Source organism: Aquarana catesbeiana, linkage group LG13 (genome assembly GCF_042186555.1).
Source record: "Aquarana catesbeiana isolate 2022-GZ linkage group LG13, ASM4218655v1, whole genome shotgun sequence".
NCBI classification, from domain to species: domain Eukaryota; kingdom Metazoa; phylum Chordata; class Amphibia; order Anura; family Ranidae; genus Aquarana; species Aquarana catesbeiana.
Genome location: NC_133336.1, coordinates 82886432 through 82898551, shown reverse-complemented (window position 1 = coordinate 82898551; position 12120 = coordinate 82886432). Strand labels below are relative to the sequence as shown.

Here is a 12120-nt window from a genome sequence, read left to right as displayed (position 1 = left end):
GTAAAACCGATTTGCTATAAGTTTTTGCTGGGATGTTTGAAACATGGAGAAGAAAGGATCCTTTGGGAGGGTGAAGTCAGTAAATTTTTGTGATATCTTTCACACTTACTCCTAAAAGTGTGTTATTTACGAGCAAGGCCAGAATATGTGTAGGATATCACCTCATTCCTCCTGGGGAGGAATTTGTGCAGAGTTGGAGAAGACTGGTACCACCTAGTAAGAATTTTGAAATTCGTTTTTTTTTTTTTTTTTTTTACAATCTGGTCTTTATAGATGACTTCAAAGAGAAGCGGACAATCTTTCTACATTGTTCTGCTTGAAAGAATCTATGCAAGTTGGACTCCCATTTCTGAATATAGGGTGGTTTATAATTGTCTAGTGGGGAAATCAATAAACCTTGGAGCCAGTGTCAGTACATAGCCGTTTGAATTTGGTTAATGAGCGTTGGTAAGCACAAGGAGGGGAAAGAGATTGCAAGAAATGTCTGATTGGTGGCGCTCCGTATGTCTAGTTTATAGGACCCTGAGACCCTGCATGCATACAGGACCTTTTGTGTGCTTTCAGAAAACCTCCTAAATCGCCTAATCTAATGGAAGTTTATGGCAAAGCATGGATAACCCACATGAAAATAATGGATACACTGCGCTGCACCCTCGCTGTGGAGAAACCACAGTGGAACAATGTGAAAAGGGCCTTATGGAAAGATCTTATGTCATCTTTTGCGTAACCAATGTGCATCTAACAATATGTTTTGTGTTGGTTGCATAACATAAGGTTGTGTTACAAGACAGGGCTCGACAAACTCCAGCGCCAGGTCGCAATGGTGACAAATTTCGTTCTGGCGCTTGAGCACACGTCCTCTCGTGTGATGTCACTTACGGTTCTCTGTTGACCGTTTCCCTGGCCATCAAGGCCCGGAAAGAATGTAATGCAGTGTGATTTGGGGGGGGGGGGGGTGATTTTAGCATAACATTTTTTTTTTAAATTAAAAAAAAAAAAAAAAAAAAGTTACACCCAAGCACATCAAATCCCACCCAAAAAATTGAGGCACCTCCACATATGTGCATGTACAAATGTAAATGCACACGGCGGGGCACCTACGCCTGAAAACGTTGATTGCGATACACATGTTGCATATGACTGTGCACTAGGGGTGCAAAGGATCGTCATCGATCCGTGATCCGATCTGCGGAGGTTGATCCGATCCGCGGAGGTTGATCCGTACGGGACACCTCTGTGGCCTCGGCCATAGGAAAGGCCGCGGCTTTGGCCTAGCTCCGGAGCGGCGGCCATCTTGGTACACCCGGCGGCCGTTTAGCACGTCGAATGACGGAGCGATCACTTGTAACAAACCGGCGTCCTGTCATGACGCTGGTTCCTCTCTCTCTCCCCTCTGTGTACTGATCTGTACAGTGGAGGGGAGAGATCGGATGGCAGCAGTGCCAATACTCTGCCAATACCCTGCTGCAATGCCCTGCCAATACCCTGCCAATACCCTGCCAATAGGGAGATTGTGGATATTACTGTGGGGGAGATTTTTTTTTTTTTGTTGATCCGAAAATGATCCGAACCGTGACTCCTGATCCGAGGAACGATCCGAACCGTGAGTTTTTTGATCCGTTGCACCCCTACTGTGCACATCAGAATGAGAGCAATAATTCTAGCACCAGACCTCCTTTGTAACATTAAACTGATGACCTATAGGGGGCTTTTAAAGAGTCGCCTATGGAAAAAAATATAGGGTACTGAAGTTTGACACCATTTCGTGGGCGCATACAAATTTAAGGTTTGACGTGTTGGGTATCTATTTACTTGGTGCAACCTTGGCTTTTATATTTTACCAAAAAGTTGGGTAATTTATTGCGTTTTGTGCCCCCTAAAATGAACTTTTAACCACTTAAGCCCCGGACCATTTGGCTGGCCAAAGACCAGAGCACTTTTTGCGATTTGGCACTGCGTCTCTTTAACTCACAATTGCGTGGTCGTGCGACGTGGCTCCCAAGCGATTTTTTTTTAATTTTTTGCGCTATAAACAAAAAAAAATAGCGACAATTTTGAAAAAACGCATTATTTTTTACTTTTTGCTATAATAAATATCCCCAAAAAATATAAAAAAACATTTTTTTACTAGTAATGGCAACGATTTTTGTTTGTTTTTGTTTTGTTTTATCGTGACTGCGACATTATGGCGGACACATCGGACAATTTTGACACATTTTTGGGACCATTCATGTTTATACAGCGATCGGTGCGATTAAAAATGCATTGATTACTGTGTAAATGTGACTGGCAGTGAAGGGGTTAACACTAGGTGGGGCTGTAGGGCTTAAGTGTGTCCTAGGGACTGATTCTAGCTGTGGGGGGAGGGGCTACGTGTGACACATCACTGATCACCGCTTCCGATTACAGGGAGCTGTGATCAGTGACAGTGCCACTAGGCAGAACGGGATATCCCTGTGGACATCAAGTCCGCGGGACCCGCAATCCTACTCACGGAGCTCGCGGCGGGTGCACCCGCACTGCCGGTGGCGCACGCTATGGCACGGCGGCAAATTCAAAGGGACGTACAGGTACACCCATTTGCGCAGCCGTGCCATTCTGTTGATGTATAAGTACATGCGGCGGTCGGGAACCGGTTAATGTGTGTTTTACTGAAATTTTGTGACCTTTGCGGTAATATTATGTGACGTAAAAAATTGGAACTACCGATATTTTATTCTTTAGAGTGTTTGCTTTCAGAAAATATATAATGTTTGGGGGTTTATGTAATCTTTAGGCCTAAAATTTGTTTTTTGCGTGCGTTTACAAATTGCTCTGGCTGTGAAAGTGCTAAATGACGAGTTCACCTTCGGGAACGTGTTACACATTCTACCTGCAAGCTTTGCTAGTTTAAAAAAAAAACAAAAAAAAAACCTGGCACTTAACTTTTTTTTTTTTTTTTTTTTTTTTTAGCTGGCTCCTAGATTCAAAGCAAATTTGTCAAGCCATGTTATAAGACATAAGCAATAAAAAGAAAACAAAACAAACCACAAGCTTTTTTTCTTAACCACTTGCCGACCGCCTCACACAGATGTACAGAATGGCACGGGCAGGCAGAATCACGGTGCCCGAGGAGGTCGGCGTTTGTCCCGCGGCGACACCAAGCAGTTTTTTTTTTCTGATTACTGCATTGGTGTCAGCTTGTGACAGTTAGTGTGGTAGGGCAGTTAGTATTAGCCCCCTTTTAGGTCTAGGGTACCCCCCTAACCCCCCCATTAAAGTTTTAACCCCTTGATCACCCCCCGTTGCTAAGCGACCATTTTTCTGATCGCTGTATGATTGTCGATCACTGTCACTTACAAAACACTAAACGCATAAGTGCAGCGTTCGCAGAGTCAGGCCTGATCCCTGCGATCGCTAAGTTTTTTTTTTTGGTAGCGTTTTGGTGAACTGGCAAGCACCAGCGGCCTAGTACACCCCAGTCGTAGTCAAACCAGCACTGCAGTAACACTTGGTGACGTGGCGAGTCCCATAAGTGCAGTTCAAGCTGGTGAGGTGGCAAGCACAAGTAGTGTCCCGCTGCCACCAAGAAGACGACAAACACAGGTCGTTGTGCCCATAGTGCCCTTCCTGCTGCATTCGCCAATCCTAATTGGGAACCCACCGCTTCTGCAGCTCCCGTACTTCCCCCATTCACATCCCCAACCAAATGCAGTCGGCTGCATGAGAGGCATTTTTATGTCCTCCCGAGTACCCCTACCCAATGAACCCCCCCCAAAAAAGATGTTGTGTCTGCAGCAAGCGCGGATATAGGCGTGACACCCGCTATTATTGTCCCTCCTGTCCTGACAATCCTGGTCTTTGCATTGGTGAATGTTTTGAACGCTACCATACACTAGTTGAGTATTAGTGCCGGTTCACACGGGGGCGACTTGTCAGGCGACCTAGTCGCCTGACAAGTCGCCTCTTGTTCTGTACAATGGAACCGTTGCGTCGCTCCGACTTAGAAAAAGGTTCCTGTACTCCTTTTGGGGCGACTTGAGGCGACTTGCATAGACTTCTATATAGAAGTCGTTTTGCAAGTCGCCGCCCCAGTGTGAACCGGGGCTTAGCGTACAGCACTGCACAGACTAGGCACACTTTCACAGGGTCTCCCAAGATGCCATCGCATTTTAAGAGACCCGAACCTGGAACCGGTTACAGTTATAAAAGTTGCAGTTACAAAAAAAAGTGTAAAAAAAACAAAATAAAAAAAAAAAAAAAAAAATAGTTGTCGTTTCATTGTTCTCTATCTATTCTCTCTCTATTGTTCTGCTCTTTTTTACTGTATTCTATTCTGCGATGTTTTATTGTTATTATGTTTTATCATGTTTGCTTTTCAGGTATGCAATTTTTTATACTTTACCGTTTACTGTGTTTTATTGTTAACCATTTTTTTGTCTTCAGGTATACAATTCACGACTTTGAGTGGTTATACCAGAATGATTCCTGCAGGTTTAGGTATCATCTTGGTATCATTCTTTTCAGCCAGCGGTCGGCTTTCATGTAAAAGCAATCCTAGTGGCTAATTAGCCTCTAGACTGCTTTTACAAGCAGTGGGAGGGAATGCCCCCCCCCCCCCCGGTCTTCCGTGTTCTTCTCTGGCTCTCCTGTCTCAACAGGGAACCTGAGAATGCAGCCAGTGATTCAGCCAGCTGACCATAGAGCTGATCAGAGACCAGAGTGGCTCCAAACATCTCTATGGCCTAAGAAACCGGAAGCTATGAGCATTTCATGACTTAGATTTCGCTGGATGTAAACAGCAGCATTGGGAAAGCATTTTATCACACCGATCTTGGTGTGGTCAGATGCTTTGAGGGCAGAGGAGAGATCTAGGGTCTAATAGACCCCAATTTTTTCAAAAAAGAGTACCTGTCACTACCTATTGCTATCATAGGGGATATTTACATTCCCTGAGATAACAATAAAAATGATTAAAAAAAAATAAAATGAAAGTAACAGTTTAAAAATAAGATAAAAAAGCAAAAAAATAATAAAGAAAAAAAAAAAAAAAGCACCCCTGTCCCCCCTGCTCTCGCGCTAAGGCGAACGCAAGCGTCAAATGTAAACAGCAATTGCACCATGCATGTGAGGTATCACCGCGAAGGTCAGATCGAGGGCAGTAATTTTAGCAGTAGACCTCCTCTGTAAATCTAAAGTGGTAACCTGTAAAGGCTTTTAAAAATGTATTTATTTTGTTGCCACTGCACGTTTGTGCGCAATTTTAAAGCATGTCATGTTTGGTATCCATGTACTCGACCTAAGATCATCTTTTTTATTTCATCAAAAATTTGGGCAACATTTGGGCAATATAGTGTGTTTTAGTGCATTAAAATTTTAAAAAGTGTGTTTTTTTTCCCCCCAAAAATGCGTTTGAAAAATTGCTGCGCAAATACTGTGTGAAAAGAAAAAATGAAACGCTCACCATTTTAATCTGTAGGGCATTTGCTTTAAAAAAATATATATAATGTTTGGGGGTTCACAGTAATTTTCTTGCAAAAAAAAATAATTTTTTTCATGTAAACAAAAAGTGTCAGGGCTTTGTCTTCAAGTGGTTAGAAGAGTGGGTGATGTGGGTGATGTGTGACATAAGCTTCTAAATGTTGTGCATAAAATGCCAGGACAGTTCAACCCCCCCCCCCCCCCCCAAAATGACCCTATTTTGGAAAGTAGACACCCCAAGCTATTTGCTGAGAGGCATGTCGAGTCCATGGAATATTTTATATCGTGACACAAGTTGCGGGAAAAAGACAAATTTTTTTTTTTTTTTTTTGCACAAAGTTGGCACTAAATGATATATTGCTCAAACATGCCATGGGAATATGTGAAATTACACCCCAAAATACATTCTGTTGCTTCTCCTGAGTACGGGGATACCACGTGTGTGAGACTTTTTGGGAGCCTAGCCGCGTACGGGACCCCGAAAACCAAGCACCGCCTTCAGGCTTTCTAAGGGCGTACATTTTTGATTTCACTCTTCACTGCCTATCACAGTTTCGGAGGCCATGGAATGCCCAGGTGGCACAAAACCCCCCCAAATGACCCTATTCTGGAAAGTAGACACCCCAAGCTATTTGCTGAGAGGTATAGTGAGTATTTTGAAGACTTCACTTTTTGTCACAAAGTTTTGAAAATTGAAAAAAGAAAAAAAAAATGTTTTTTTCTTGTCTTTCTTCATTTTCAAAAACAAATCATTTAGTGACAACTTTTTGTAATTTTTTTTTTTTTTGTCATTATTCAATCACTTGGGACAAAAAAAAATAATATTCAATGGGCTCAACATGCCTCTTAGCAATTTCCTTGGGGTGTCTACTTTCCAAAATGGGGTCATTTGGGGGGTTTTGTACTGCCCTGCCATTTTAGCACCTCAAGAAATGACATAGGCAGTCATAAACTACAAACTAGGGTACATTTTCTGTAATTTACACAGCTTTTAGACGCTATAACTTTTGCGCAAACCAATATACGCTTATTGACATATTTTTTTTACCAAAGACATGTGGCCGAATACATTTTGGCCTAAATGTATGACTAAAATTGAGTTTATTGGACTTTTTTTATAACAAGTAGAAAATGTCATTTTTTTTTTTTTTTCAAAATTTTCGGTCCTTTTCCGTTTATAGCGCAAAAAATAAAAACAGCAGAGGTGATCAAATACCATCAAAAGAAAGCTCTATTTGTGGGAAGAAAAGGACGCAAATTTCGTTTGGGTACAGCATTGCATGACCGCGCAATTAGCAGTTAAAGCGACGCAGTGCCAAATTGTAAAAAGTGCTCTGGTCAGGAAGGGGGTAAATCCTTCCGGGGCTGAAGTGGTTAAATGGGATACTTCTCAGGAGTCAGTGCCGGGAAAGTTCCGCTCGGCGTATAAGTTCCCCCCCCTCTACTGCGCCTGCGCAGTAGATATCGGCGGAAATAGCCGAAGCAGAACAGCTGAAAATCAGCTGTACACGGCGCCTGTAAGAGGGCCCCTCGCGGGCTCGCTTCGCCCGCCACGCTTCGGGCACGGCCTCGCTGCGCTCGGCACTTTTAGATTCCCCCTCTAGGTCCACTTGGATGGTGGGGAAGGAACCTGGACCCAGAGCGCAGGCGCCGTGTACAGCTGATTGAAGCATTTGAGCTTCGGCTATCTCCGGCGGCTGGGAGTAGTATGTACTGCGCAGGCGCTGCGCCTGCGCAGTACAGGGGGGGAACTTATCCGCCGAGGGAACATTCTCGGCAAGACACCGGTTCACACAGGGGCAGCCCAACTTGCAGCGCGACTTTGCAAGGTGATCTGCACACGACTTCAGCGGCGGCTTGCAAAATTACTTCTGTACAGAAGTCAATGCAAGTTGCCCTGAAGTCATCCCAAAGTAGTACAGGAACCTTTTTCTAAGTCGGAGCGACTTAATTCGCTCCTATTACAACGGTTCCATAGTACAGAGTGGAGCGTGACATGTCAGGCGGCTAGGTCGCCTGACAAGTCGCCCCTGTGTGAACCGGCACTTAAGTTGTAGCTGTTTTGGTTTCTTTACGAAATACAAACATTTTCTACGCCAATTATTGAATTCCTTTTGATTCATATCCTGCAAATATTTTCTCTTGTCAGTGAGACATCGGTATTTCCAGCATTTGGATTGCAGTTGATTGTTGGACTGTAGCACATTAATAGGAACTCTGGGAAGGAGCACAACAGATGTGGGAGAGATTTACTAAAACTGGAGCACTCACAATCTGGTGCGGCTGTGCATGGCAGTAATCCGCTTTTAAATTCTGCTTGTTCAATTAGGCATTGACAATTAGCCTAGGTTCACACTGATGCGGGTTTGAAATTGTGCAAGTTCAGATGAACTCACACAATTTCAAACCCGCATGTCAGTCCAACTTTGGGAGCGATATCGGAGACATCTGTGCGAGTTCATACACAGATGTCTATTGAAATCGCCCCCCGAAGTCGCCAAAAGTAGTGCAGGAACTACTTTTAAGAATTGGTGTGGCGCCACAAAGTCGGTGTCTCACTAATTCTGATGGCGATTTGACCCCAATGTGAACGTGGGCTAAAACCTGGAAACAGATTGGTTTCTCTGCAGAGCCGCATCAGATGTTGCACTCTCCAACTTTAGTAAATCAACCTCATGGTTTCTCCAGCACTGTGTTTTTGTGAATTGGAATATTGTAATGTGGGAGTTCCAGCATGGAACAATGATTCTAAGACCATGCATCAATAGGACAGTCCCATAATTGTGTTTTCTTCTAGTTACTGAATGCCTTGTGGAATGGATCATTGTTGTGTTTCCTGCATTAATTGCAGGCTCTGTTTGAAGTAATGTGAGACTTCTAACACTTCCTGAGTATGGAACACTCAAAATTTGTATATGGCATTGGCAACGAAAGTCTTATCATTTGAAGTTAGAGCCCTTTCACACTAGGGCGGTTTGCAGGCGCTATTGCGCTAATAATAGCGCCTGCAAACCGACCCGAAAGTGCCGCTGCTTGCATTCCAGTGTGAAAGCCCCGAGGGCTTTCACACTGGAGCGATGCGCTGGCAGGACGGTAAAAAAAGTCCTGCCAGCAGCATCTTCGGAGCGGTGAAGGAGCGGTGTGTATACCGCTCCTGCCCATTGAAATCAATGGGACGGCGCGGCTATACCGCCGGCAAAGCGCCTCTACAGAGGCGCTTTGCGGTGGTATTTAACCCTTTCTCGGCCGTTAGCGGGGGGTAAAACCGCCCCGCTAGCGGCCGCATACCGACGGTAAAACGCCGCTAATAATAGCGGCGTTTTACCGCCGACGCCGCCCCCCCGCCCCAGTGTGAAAGGGCTCTTAAGGATTTCAAAATGAGTGTAGCACAGTAAAGCCTTCCTAAAACAAAGGTATTAACATTCCTGGAAATTTTATATGGCTCCTCTGAAGTCACAGCATATAAACCTCACCAGCTTCCCCCTGCTGCAGGTGTCGGCTCCCTCCAGGAGCTTCCCTGGCTCCAAACATATGTAGAAAATGGCAGTCCCGAGCCGAATATGGACAAGGACAACTATGAAATGGTAGATAAAACTCTGGCTTCAGCTCAGTTCCCTCACATAGGCCCCGCCCCTCTGATGTGTTTCTCCCTCATGGGGTTTAATCGTACATCTACTATTAGGCTCTATCAGGGTGAAACACATCAGAGCAGAGGTGGGGGACTCGAGTCACATGACTAGACTTGAGTCACCTGTTTGAGGACTTGCGACTTGCTTGACAAAATTAAATAAATGACTCGACTTGACTTTGACTTGTCACTAATGACTTGCGACTTGACTTTGACTTGGGCTATTTGACTTGCAATGACTTGGCACCCCCCCCCCGAAAATATTGCCCACACACTTCGCCCACCACCGCCTCTGAGCCAATCAGCATTTGCCAAATGCCATTGGAGCTGTTCAGGGTAGCGGTAAGAGTTATGTCAGTCCCTGCATCAAGCGCACCTGTTGAACGTGTGTTCAGCCATTGTGGGGTGATAATGCGACCCCATCGCTCACAACTGAGCGAGAAAGTACTTTCCAATTTAATTTTTTGCAAATGCAATGCATTTTAAGTGGCTATTCTCACCACCATTCAAGTGTCCAGATGTTGGCATTGTGTCAAGTTCAAACTTTGAGCTTACAGGGGGTCCCCGGGTTACAAACAAGTTAGGGACTATAGGTTTGTTCTTAAGTTGAATCTGTTTGTAAGTCGGAACAGGTACATTTTTTAAGTGTAGCTCCAGCCAAAAAAACAATTTTTAAGCTTTTTGGATAGCGTAGGGAAGGGTTAACACCCCTGTAACATTTGTTTTGCTGTGTGTGCCCCTGTTCACAAGATTTCACCTCACTTTCTGTCCCAATGACAATTGGATTTTGAAAATTTTGGGTTGTTGTGGAAACAAGCCTTGGTGATAAAGCATCAGTGGAGGTACCCTTTCCCCATAATAGCTCTTACAGGAGTGAATTTTCCTTCCTATGGGGTAGATTTCCTCTCACTTCCTGTTGTCTCCCTCCGTTTGTAAGTAGGAGTCGTTTGTAAGTCGGATGTTTGTAACTAGGGGACCCCCTGCAGTTATTTTCTCCCTCAGCAAGGACTACAGTTTTTCAGGCTTGTTGGCCATTTAATTGCTGAGTGTTCTGCTCCTTTTCTGCTGTTTGGGCATTCAAAGTTTTCTTTACCCTGTTTCCCTGAAAATAAGACCTAGTGTGATTGTCGGTGATGACTGCAATATAAGCCCTACCCCCCAAATAAGCCCTAGTTAAAGTCCTTGTAGGTCTTATTTTCAGGGTAGGGCTTATTTTCGAGGAAACAGGGTAGGGCTTATTTGGGGGGTAGGGCTTATATTGCAGCCATCACCGACAATCACGCTAGGTCTTATTTTCAGGGAAACCGGGTAATAGGCTAAGAAAAAAGCACTAAGCAGTTTTGTTAATGTTGAAAATAAAACAAAATCCTTTCCTGAAAACTGACTAATTTAAAGGTGGAAATGGGGTAGATCGGTATTTTGACTTAATTTGTGACTTGACCAAAATAAATGACTTGACTTGACTTGCTTGACTTCTAGCAGGGACTCGACTTGACTTGCTTGCTTTTCGCCACAGTAACATGGGACTTGCTTGTGACTTGAAGGTTAAGACTTGAGACTTGCTTGTAACTTGCACATGTGTGACTTACTCCCATGTGTGCATCAGAGGGGTGGGGCCTACGGGAGGGGACTGAGCTGAAGCAGGAGTTCTGTCCACTGCTTCATGGTTGTCCTTGTCAGTGTGTGGCCCCCAGTCTGCCATTTTCTAGAAAGGTATTCACATGGTTCATTCCATTACATATCCAAAAGAAAAGAGTATTATTCCTCTTTTCAGGACAGGGGCAGGCAGAGCCAGGCAAATCATTAATTTACACCCCATTGGTTATGTTCTGCGATGTTGCTTTAGCTATTACACCCCCTCTCTTCTAGGCTTTCCAGAGCAGAGTGTGCTGTCAGCCAAGTATTCAATTGCCTACGTGGTGGAGGAGCACATGCGTGACTGACAGCATGCTCCATTCTGAATGGCCTGAAAGAGAGGGCATGTAATAGTTAAGGCTCTGTGACTTACCTCTGCCCCCAACCCAGGCCTTGCTGTGGTGATAGTAAGTACAGTGATCAGATGACCTAGGAAGTAAGCCTGTATAGCAATATGTGGTTTACTTACCTAAAGGGGAACATGCATACTCTGTGGCAGTGCTGCAGATGCCCTGCTGATCATTTCGACCAAGAAGGAGGAAGGTCTAAGGAACTGCAGGATCAACAGGTAATTTATTTTAGAAGAAAGCTTATTGTTACCAACTAAGGGCGCAAATGTAATTGGGATTATTATTTTTTTAGGTGGAAGGGTTTAGAACCACTTTAAAGGATAAATTGTACCAAACATGATACTTTAGCTTAAAAACAAGTGGGATAAATTCCCTTCTGCTTTTTGTTTTATTGTAGAATTCTAACTTATGATTTCTATACCTTTTTGTTCTGGTGGTATAATTAAGAATATAACTCTGTACCTTGGATTTATAATGACTTTAATTGGAGGAAGGCAAGCCAGGAACTCCTGCAGGCTTCACTTATTTCTATTGGGGACGCAGCCATATTTTATTCAGTCGTTTGGACATTCACTGCAGTGTTCCTTGTAAATTGGTGGCCTGAATGTCAGTTCACCATATGGCTCTCTTCATTATGTATGAGTAACAGGACACGTGCAGTGTTTGGTGGCATTAGTGTTATGATTGGCATGTAATCGATCAAAGTCAATATCTGTACATATTTATGGTTGACATTGGGATTCTTTCCAAAAGAACAGGAAACACTGCTGATGATTTTGGTTTCTGGCATATGTTTTTAGGTTTACTGTTTACAATTTTGACTCTAAATGAGTGAAGGTATGTGCACATGACTAGAAAAATGCAGTTCAAAGCATTTTTTGTTTAAAGCTGAACTTTGATAAATGTGCAGGCATACTATGAGTTACATTTAATGAGGTGTGTGCCCCCTTGTGAACTCATCTCTTAAGACCTCATGCCCACGGGCGTTTTAAAAAACGAGCTGTAAAGCTAGTACAGACGCTAGGAAAAAAGCGGTGTTAAAAACGC

General features: G+C 43.9%; 1 protein-coding gene across 5 annotated transcripts in view; it reads left to right on the top strand.

Moving 5' to 3' along the window:
* SIPA1L1 (signal induced proliferation associated 1 like 1) overlaps nt 1-12120 on the top strand; it is a 522698-nt gene that overhangs the window by 19422 nt on the left and 491156 nt on the right. The gene's annotated exons all lie outside the window — the stretch shown is intronic.